The sequence below is a fragment of the Salvelinus sp. IW2-2015 genome, linkage group LG35 (assembly GCF_002910315.2).
Source record: "Salvelinus sp. IW2-2015 linkage group LG35, ASM291031v2, whole genome shotgun sequence".
Classification (NCBI taxonomy): Eukaryota; Metazoa; Chordata; class Actinopteri; order Salmoniformes; family Salmonidae; genus Salvelinus; species Salvelinus sp. IW2-2015.
This window is the reverse complement of record NC_036874.1, coordinates 11,676,743-11,685,821: the sequence shown is the minus strand read 5'-3', so window position 1 is coordinate 11,685,821 and position 9,079 is coordinate 11,676,743. Positions and strand designations below refer to the sequence as shown.

At 43.6% G+C, this 9,079-nt stretch overlaps 2 pseudogenes; one reads left to right on the top strand and one right to left on the bottom strand.

Moving 5' to 3' along the window:
* The first annotated feature begins 725 nt into the window (after positions 1–725).
* LOC111958703 (lens fiber membrane intrinsic protein-like) lies at positions 726–7,304 on the top strand (annotated as a pseudogene).
* Positions 7,305–8,601: 1,297 nt separating this feature from the next.
* The window catches only part of LOC111958687 (free fatty acid receptor 2-like), an 11,666-nt pseudogene continuing 11,188 nt past the window's right edge, over positions 8,602–9,079 (bottom strand).

The following is a 9,079-nucleotide window of genomic DNA, read 5'->3' as shown; positions in this document are numbered from 1 at the left end:
TAATATTTAATTAAGCTCCTTAATGACTGATCAAACCATTTTGTCTGACTGCAAGCTATCTAATATACATATATTGAAATACTGTGTAAATAATAATTTTGTAATTACTTAGCAACAGATCATTTTGAATAAATTAAAAGTGACCATCAGTGCGTCATGATGATACTGCTTATGTATGTTGACATTGTGTGTGTGTGAGCAGGTGCATATGAGTGCGTGTCAATGCGTGCGTGAGCGAGCGAGATGGAGAGTGGGAGTTCATTTAAGCCATGCGTGTGGTCATGTGTGGGCTCTCTCTAAGCGTGTATCTGCTCTCATGACCCTAACCCAGCCCACAGACGACAGTCGCCTCCTCCAACTGAAATAAAGTGTGAGCTTCAGCATGTTGCATTGACCCCCCCCCCCCCCAGTACTGCAAGCCTCTGCACATCCACAGTTCTAGAACACCAGAGACAACAACAGAAAGGAGACCACGGCACACCGGTGGCGGCCTCACCCCCCCCCCACCCATCCACTACTGTCCCATACTATCAACCCAATCCCCCCCTCCAACAGTCCCTATGGTCGCTCAAAGAAAGAGCCACGTGCCTCTGCGCCCACCAGCTCAAGAGCATTTGTTCTCGCTGTTGGTTGCTGTAAAGGATTTGCCTCCATAGACAGAAAAGCAGAGCGGATAACTTTTTGGAATTCAGCCTRGGGGGTCCTCTTCGACGTTTTGCTCACTCCAGGCTTCCACTCTCTCTCTCTTTCTCTCTCAGTCTTTCCCTGCGGAAAGGTTGACACTTAAGAGGGTTTATTTATCCTGCAGAACTCAGGTAAGCATCCTGCATCCTGGTACTTTAGCCCCGGTGCTGTTATGTTGTGTTGCCAGATTGGACCGTTTGGACTGATTGGACTAATAAGCAAGTGTATAAGTAAATCTGTGTCTGAATCTGAGTAAAGCATTGTAGCCATGTGGGGCACAGGTGGGCAAAGAGGGACACTTCTGTCCATGGAGAAAAATAGCAGAGCTACTGAATGAAAGCATATTTTTCTAAGACTAATGAAGACTTGGTCTGAAGTGCAATTAAAGGGTTAAGGGCTAATTACATTGAAATCATTCAGTACTAATCAGAATAAGATAATGYTTAAGTCTCTAAAGCGAAATAAGTAAATAACTGTCCTGTGTCATTTCATTTTATTACAAAGTGTGCTTTTTWAAAAATGCAGTCGCATCTCATTCAGCATTCTACAGATATTGACCTCAACGCTTGACCTCAAGTAACGTTCAATGCAAGCATGTTGAATGTCAGTTGAATGTGATTGGGCTCCCGAGTGGCACAGCGGTCTAAGGCACTGCATCTCAGTGCTCGAGGCGTCACTACAGACACCCTGGTTCMAATCCAGGCTGTATCACAACCGGCTGTGTACAACTGGCCTAGCATTGTACGGGTTTGGTCGGTGTAGGCCGTCATTGTAAATAAGAATTTGTTCTTAACTGACTAAATAAAGGTTAAACGGCCAAGATGAATGCAGAAGTTATGAGGCATCCATTAGTCTCTGCAGTACATAGGACCTTGGTGATTGTTCTGTGTTACAAATAGTATTCGTTTTGCGTTGAACCACTGAACTGAATGTTTATTTTCTAGTGCCTCGGGTGCAAGATCAATGAGTGAGACAGTTAGCKCTKCGTTTCCTCAACCMTAAAGGAATCTCTATGGACGTTTTATCATCTGGAAACAGGGAGGTGTTCCAGAGGTGTTATGACTGTTGGCTGGATGGTCATGAATCACTGTCTCAGGAAATACCATCCAGCTTTTATATCCATCWTTTGTTGTTGCTTAGTTCTACATGAGCATTTTTTGGAGCCGGTAAATACTTACACCACTGCCCATCCTCCACTCTCACTTTGAAATGTAACACTTCGATATTTCAGTATAACCACGCTTGTGGAGTGTTGGAGTATTTTTGTATGTGTTTGAGGTTATTGAGTTGACATTTCTACATTGCATGTGGGTAGTAGATCGCATAAGTGGATTGCACAGTGTTGACAGTGATACAGAAATGGAACATTTCAGTTCAAAATAGGGTCCATACTGTCTCTGTGCAACTACAGAGACACTTTGCCATCCTGTGCTATTGAATATGACACATGTTCACATGTGCATTTCACTTGCAATTCACTTCCTGAATTCACTGAATTAAAATGGTATTGACCCCAACCCTGGCTGCCTGCAACTTTGTGTAGTAGGACCTTAAAGGCATCCGTAAACCGTTCAATGGCTGACTGTGTTGCCTGTGCCCCATGGTTGACTGTGTTGCCTGTGCCCCATAGTTGACTGTATTGCCTGTGCCCCATAGTTGACTGTGTTGCATGTACCCCATCGTTGACTGTGTTGCATGTGCCCCATAGTTGACTGTGTTGCCTGTGCGCCATAGTTGACTGTGTTGCCTGTGCCCCATAGTTGACTGTGTTGCCTGTGCCCCATAGTTGACTGTGTTGCATGTGCCCCATAGTTGACTGTGTTGCATGTGCCCCATAGTTGACTGTGTTGCCTGTTGACCCCTAGTTGACTGTGGTTGGCCTGTCCCCATAGTTGACTGTGTTGCATGTGCCCCATAGTTGACTGTGTTTGCCATGTGCCCCATAGGTGACTGTGTTGCATGTGCCCCATAGTTGACTGTGCAATGTGCCCCATAAAGTTGACTTGTTGCCTGTGCCCCATAGGTTGACTGTGTTGCATCTCCCCAGAGTTGACTGTTGTTGCATGTCCCATAGCTTTGACTGCTGTTGCATGTTCCCCATAGTTGACTGTGTTGCCTGTGCCCCATAGTTGACCTGTGTTGCATGTGCCCATAGTTGACTGTGTTGCATGCCCCATAGTTGACTGTGTTTGCATGTGCCCCATAGTTGACTGTGTTGCATGTCCCCATAGTTGACTGTGTTGCATTGCCCCATAGTTGACTGGTGTGCCTGTCGCCCCATAGTTGACTGTGTTGCATGTGCCCATAGTTGACTGTGTTGCATGTGCCCCATAGTTGACTGTGTTGCATGTTGCCCCCATAGTTGACTGTGTTGCATGGTACCCCATAGTTGACTGTGTTGCATGTGCCCATATGTTGACTGTGTGTGCCTGTGCGCCATAGTTGACTGTGTTGCATGTCCCCAAGTATGATGTTTGCATGTGCCCCATAGTGTTGACTGTGTTGCATGTGCCCCATGTTGACTGTGTTCTGACCCATAGTTGACTGTTTGCATGTGCCCCATAGTTGACGTGTGTTGCATGTGCCCCATAGTTGACTGTGTTGCATGTGCCCCATAGTTGACTGTGTTCATGTCCCCATAGTTGACTGTGTTGCATGTGCCCCATAGTTGACTGTGTTGCCTGTGCCCCATAGTTGACTGTGTGCATGTACCCCATAGTTGACTGTGTTGTGCATGTGCCCCATAGTTGATGTGTTTGCATGTGCCCCATAGTTGACTGTGTTGCGCATGTACCCCATAGTTGACTGTGTTGCATGTGCCCCATATTGATTGTTTGCATGTCCCCATGTTGACTGTGTTGCCATGTGCCCCATAGTTGACTGTGTTGCATGTGCCCCATAGTTGACTGTGTTGCATGTACCCCATAGTTGACTGTGTTGCATGTGCCCCATGGTTGACTCTGTTGCCTGTGCCCCATGGTTGACCGTGTTGTCTGCGCCCCATGGTTGACTGTGTTGCCTGTGCCTGATGTTTCCCTGTATTGACTGTGCCATTGACTCTGTCCCACTGCCTTTCTGTGCGCTGCAGTGCGTAGAGCCTCGCCACCGTCGCAGTGTCACTCAGGATGCACAGCTTTATGGGAGGGGGCCTGTTCTGCGCCATAGTGGGGAACATCCTGCTGGTGGTCTCAACTGCGACAGACTACTGGATGCAGTACCGCTTGTCGGGGAGCTTCGCCCACCAGGGCCTGTGGAGGTACTGCATGTCGGGCAAGTGCTACATGCAGACGGACAGCATCGGTGAGTGGGGCGCACTGGGGACCCATAGCACCACTGGGACTGCCTGTACGGCATCCATATTAGGAAGTCCCTCAGTTGTCAGACGAAACTCCCTTAGTTGAAGGACTTCCTAATATGAATGCTGTATGCCTGTCTTACCTATGTTCAGGACTACCAAGGAGGACTGTAATGAAGGAGATGACTGAATGACTGAAATAGCAACATGTGCCATTAGACTCAGACTCAATAGAATCAATACGTGTTTTAGAATCAATATGTTTTTACAGTTAACTATGGAGGCAAATCATGCACCCGTTGGCCCTAATTGGCTGGCACTAGTGTAGGTGATAAAAAAACATTTGGATCATTAGACTGAATGAATGGGTCAAGACACAGTTTTCACAGGCGTGTGGGCTTGCGACTTTCTTTAATCTTTGAAATTGTATCTGTCCTCTCTTTTTCTTGTTTTATYCCTCTCTCTCTCTTTGTCCTTAGCCTACTGGAATGCCACCCGTGCCTTCATGATCCTGTCAGCCATGTCGTGCTTCGCSGGCATCATCGCAGGCATTCTCTCCTTTGCCCATTTCTCCGCCTTCGAGAGGTTCAACCGCTCCTTCGCTGCAGGGATCATGTTCTTCGTCTCCAGTGAGTCCCACTGGACATTGCGAAGCTAACAGAGCTAGACACAATACACAAATACGCACAGCCTCAATACACAAATGTAAATGAATTCAGGAAAAATCATTATGTCTATGTTTACTGACCTGACCGCTATTTTGCCTACAGTTCTGTCTACTGTAMATTGGGAGTCAGAATTTGAATTTGTCCTATCTTACTATCCGCCAGCTCTCTTTGTTCTGCTTGCAATGGCCATCTACACTGGAGTGACGGTGAACTTCCTGGGGAAGCGCTTCGGTGACTGGCGCTTCTCTTGGTCCTACATACTGGGCTGGGTGGCACTGCTCATGACCTTCTTTGCAGGTAAAAATGATAAAGACATAAATATGGATGGAGGGCCCACTTGCCAAAAATTCTGTTTGAGCATGGGCAGCACCATTACAAGCTTACACAATTTTAAAGGTGTCAACTGGGTGGGACTTCCTGTAGGTTAAGGACGGATCATAGAATTCCATCCATGTCAGTGGGAGGGATCAGCCAAAGAATKATACTCCTGAGCAAATATTCCAACACTGCAGGTGGCAGTAAATCACCAACTTTGGCTGTATGGATGTTTTGACAAAAAACACAATCCCGCACAGTAGGTGGTGGTATGCACCTTTTCCGTTTGTTTAAAGATCGTYGATAAATGTATAGAAGAAGATAATATTCAACTACAAAAATGGAGGAGCTGCCAATGCTGTCACAGAAGCATCAATGGCAAATATAAGGAGTGTGCCTCTTTTGTTCTCTATGGATGAGCAGAACTGAATCAGATGGCATATGTTTCTTCTCATCTCCTAAATCATTATTTAAATTCCCAAATGATAGTCGAATCGAGTCAAACACAAAACTGCAGAATATCATCAATTGTTGCAGTTTTATTGATGAAACATGCAGACAATGCTGGTATTATTGATACCAGATCATACAATATTCTTATATCACAGTTGAAGTCGGAAGTTTACATACACTTAGGTTGGAGTCATTAAAACTTGTTTTTCAACCACTCCAAATCTTGTTAACAAACTATAGTTTTGGCAAGTCGGTTAGGCCATCTACTTCGTGCATGACACAAGTATTTTCCCAAACAATTGTTTACAGACAGATATTTTCTTAAAATTCACTGTATCACAATTCCAGTGGGTCAGAGTTTACATACACTATGTTGACTGTGCCTTTAAACAGCTTGGAAAATTCCAGAAAATGATGTCATGGCTTTAGAAGCTTCTGATAGGCGAATTGAACTCATTTGAGTCAATTGGAGGTGTTGACTGTGTTGTAATTGTAGACCTCCACAAGTCTGGTTCCACTTGAGAGCATCTCGAATGCCTGAAGGTACCACGTTCTGCTACAAACAATAGTACACAAGTATAAACACCATGGGACCACACAGCAGTCTATACGCTCAGGAAGGAGACGCGTTCTGTTCTCCTAGAGATAAAGTACTTCGGTGCGAAAAGTGCAAATAAATCCCAGAACAACAGCAAAGGACCTTGGAAGTTGCTGGAGGAAACAGGTACAAAAGCATCTATATCCACAGTATTACGAGTCCTATATCAACATAACCTGAAAGGCCCGTTCAGCAAGGAAAAGCCACTGCTCCAAAACTGTCATAAAAAGCCAGACTACGGTTTGCACTACACATGGGGACAAAGATCGTACTTTTTGGGAGAAATGTCCTCTGGTCTGATGAAACAAAAATATAACATTTGGCCATAATGACCAACGTTATGTTGGAGGAAAAAGGGGGAGGCTTACAAGCCGAAGAACACCATCCCAACCGTGAAGCACGGGGGTGGCAGCATCATGTTGTGGGGTGCTTTGCTGCAGGAGGGACTGGTGCACCTCACAAAATAGATGGCATCATGAGGTAGGAAAATTATGTGGATATATTGAAGCAACATCTCAAGACATCAGTCAGGAAGTTAAAGCTTGGTCGCAAATGGGTCTTCCAAATGGACAATGACCCCAAGCATACTTCCAAAGTTGTGGCAAAAATGACTTAAGAGAAACAAAGTCAAGGTATTGCAGTGGCCATCAACAAAGCCCTGACCTCAATCCCATAGAACATTTGTGGGCAGAACTGAAAAAGTGTGTGCGAGCAAGGAGGCCTACAAAACCTGACTCAGTTACACCGCTCTGTCAGGAGAATGGGCCAAATTTAATTTATTGTGGAAGCTGTGAAGGCTACCTGAAATGTTTGACCCAAGTAACAATTTAAAGGCAATGCTACCAAATACAATTAGTGTATGTAAACTTCTGACCCACTGGGAATGTGATGAACGAAATCAAAGCTGAAATAAATCACTCTCTCTCCTATTATTTTGACATTTCACATCCTTAAAGTAAAGTGGTGATCCTAACTGACTAAAGACAGGGAATTTTTACATAGGATTAAATTCAGGAATTGTGAAAAACGGAGTTTAAATGTGTTTGCTTAAGGGTGTAGTAAACTCCGACTTCAACTGTATCTCTATGGGGACTGCCTCATAGCATGGATGCTGGACAGTTGTTGATTATTTATTTCTTTTGCAGGAATATTTTACATGTGTGCCTACGAATGCATGAATGCAGGAGAGTGGTGGGCCCACGCTAAAAGAGAGAGGAAAGCCAGTGAAAAGATTGCAAATCCGCAATTCCAACTCGATGAAAGATTCAAGCTTACACCAATAGACATATCACTGAAATATAGAACTGTACTAGGAAATTGAGAACCAAAGATTAAATCAAATGTTAGGTTCTGCCTGAGCAGTTTACGTGTCATTTTAATAAAGCTATAACTCTAACAGTAAACATTTATATTCTTTCTTACATTCAGCGTTGAAACTCTTGAATACAGAAGGTCTTTGCAACACAAATATGTTGGCAGATTCATGCCATACAAATAGAGGTAGAAATATTTAGCATTATTTGTAATTCAAATGGGTAACACAGAACATACTCTAACCAGACAAATTAATATTTTAAAGGATAACAACCAAGCTTTCACATAGTGGGCAATTCAAAAGGTAACAGAAGCTACTGGATGAAACAAATGAATCATGTATGAAGTCTCACTTTTGTAAATGGAATGTAAACATTTAAACATTTAAAATAGAATGACTTTGGCAAAAAAAAGGGTACAGTTCACAGAAATGTTTAAAACACAAACTACACATATAATCTGAAATATACTTTAAATAGCTGGGTCGTTCTCCCCGAATAGATGCTTTGCTCATTTCAATAAAACACTCCAATTAACATTAGGATCACATACAACGATGCCTTTAAACTAAGCTAAGCCTTTAAAGAAAAAATATCTTACGCATCTAATGTGTTGTTTCATTAAAGGTAGTTTAGTTCCTCTGAAAACCCCATTAGGATGTCCAATGTCATGTTTGTTCACCCTTCTTCACGAAGACATATGTCCTACTTAATTACAGAGTCCAGTATTTGTACTTTAGGAAATTAATGGCTGAAGAATTTTACTTATTTAATGATTTCATTTACATTGTCCCTCGGTTTATGTAATTAACCCCTGTCAATGAACTGAACTCTCGTTTAAATATGGTAAAACTATTCCTTTTTAAATGATTGAATCAAAAGAAAAATGCACCATCCAGTAATATAGCCATATCATTGTGTAAAAGCAGGTGAGCCTGTTCTTTCTATTTTAGGCCATTTTCTGGTGTTTTATGCTGGGAAACTGAGCGCGTCAAGCATAACCCACCAACTCTGTGTTACCCAGAGATAGATAGGCTAGAAATGTTTGTACAAGTTACTAGAAATGGGGAATGCTTCCATTCCTCGTCACAAAGGGAGTTATGGCTGATTTAAGATGTTGTTAACCCTATTACAGTCAATCCTGTTACTTTAATTTGAATTTGTATAGTTATTCTTCTTAATTGAATGTCTTGAGATGGGAAAACATATTTTTTTATGAAGTTGAACATTTGATCTTTATGACAGAATTAAAACATTTGGTMAAATGAATAGTTATTTTTGACAAAATTACCCAAAAGGCACTTACGGTGACTACATGTTCTACTCTTGGCCAATATCGGCTATTGTGCTTTCCCTTTGGATCGCAGCCTGACCCTGTCGCAGTCCCAGCATCTTGCAGATGGACATCTTGATAGTGATGCGGAAGGTGGAGGAGGAGAAGTAGAAGATGATAGGGTCCAGGCAAGTGTTGAAGGCGCTGAGCAGAAGGGTGTAGTACCTCCACGGGGGGCTGCGGCCTGTGAAGAAACCCAGCATATGGGAGAAGTTGTAGGGAAAGACACACACAAGGAAGACGGCCAGAGTACCCAGCGCCATCCCGATGGCCTTCTGCTTCTGGCCCGGACTGATCCTGGGGAGCATGTACAGGATCCAGATACAGCGGAGGTAGCAGAAGATGCAAACCATGAGAGGAACCAAGCAGAGCATGACGAAGAACTCCAGACGCACCGGGAGGAGGATGGCCAGCTGTTGT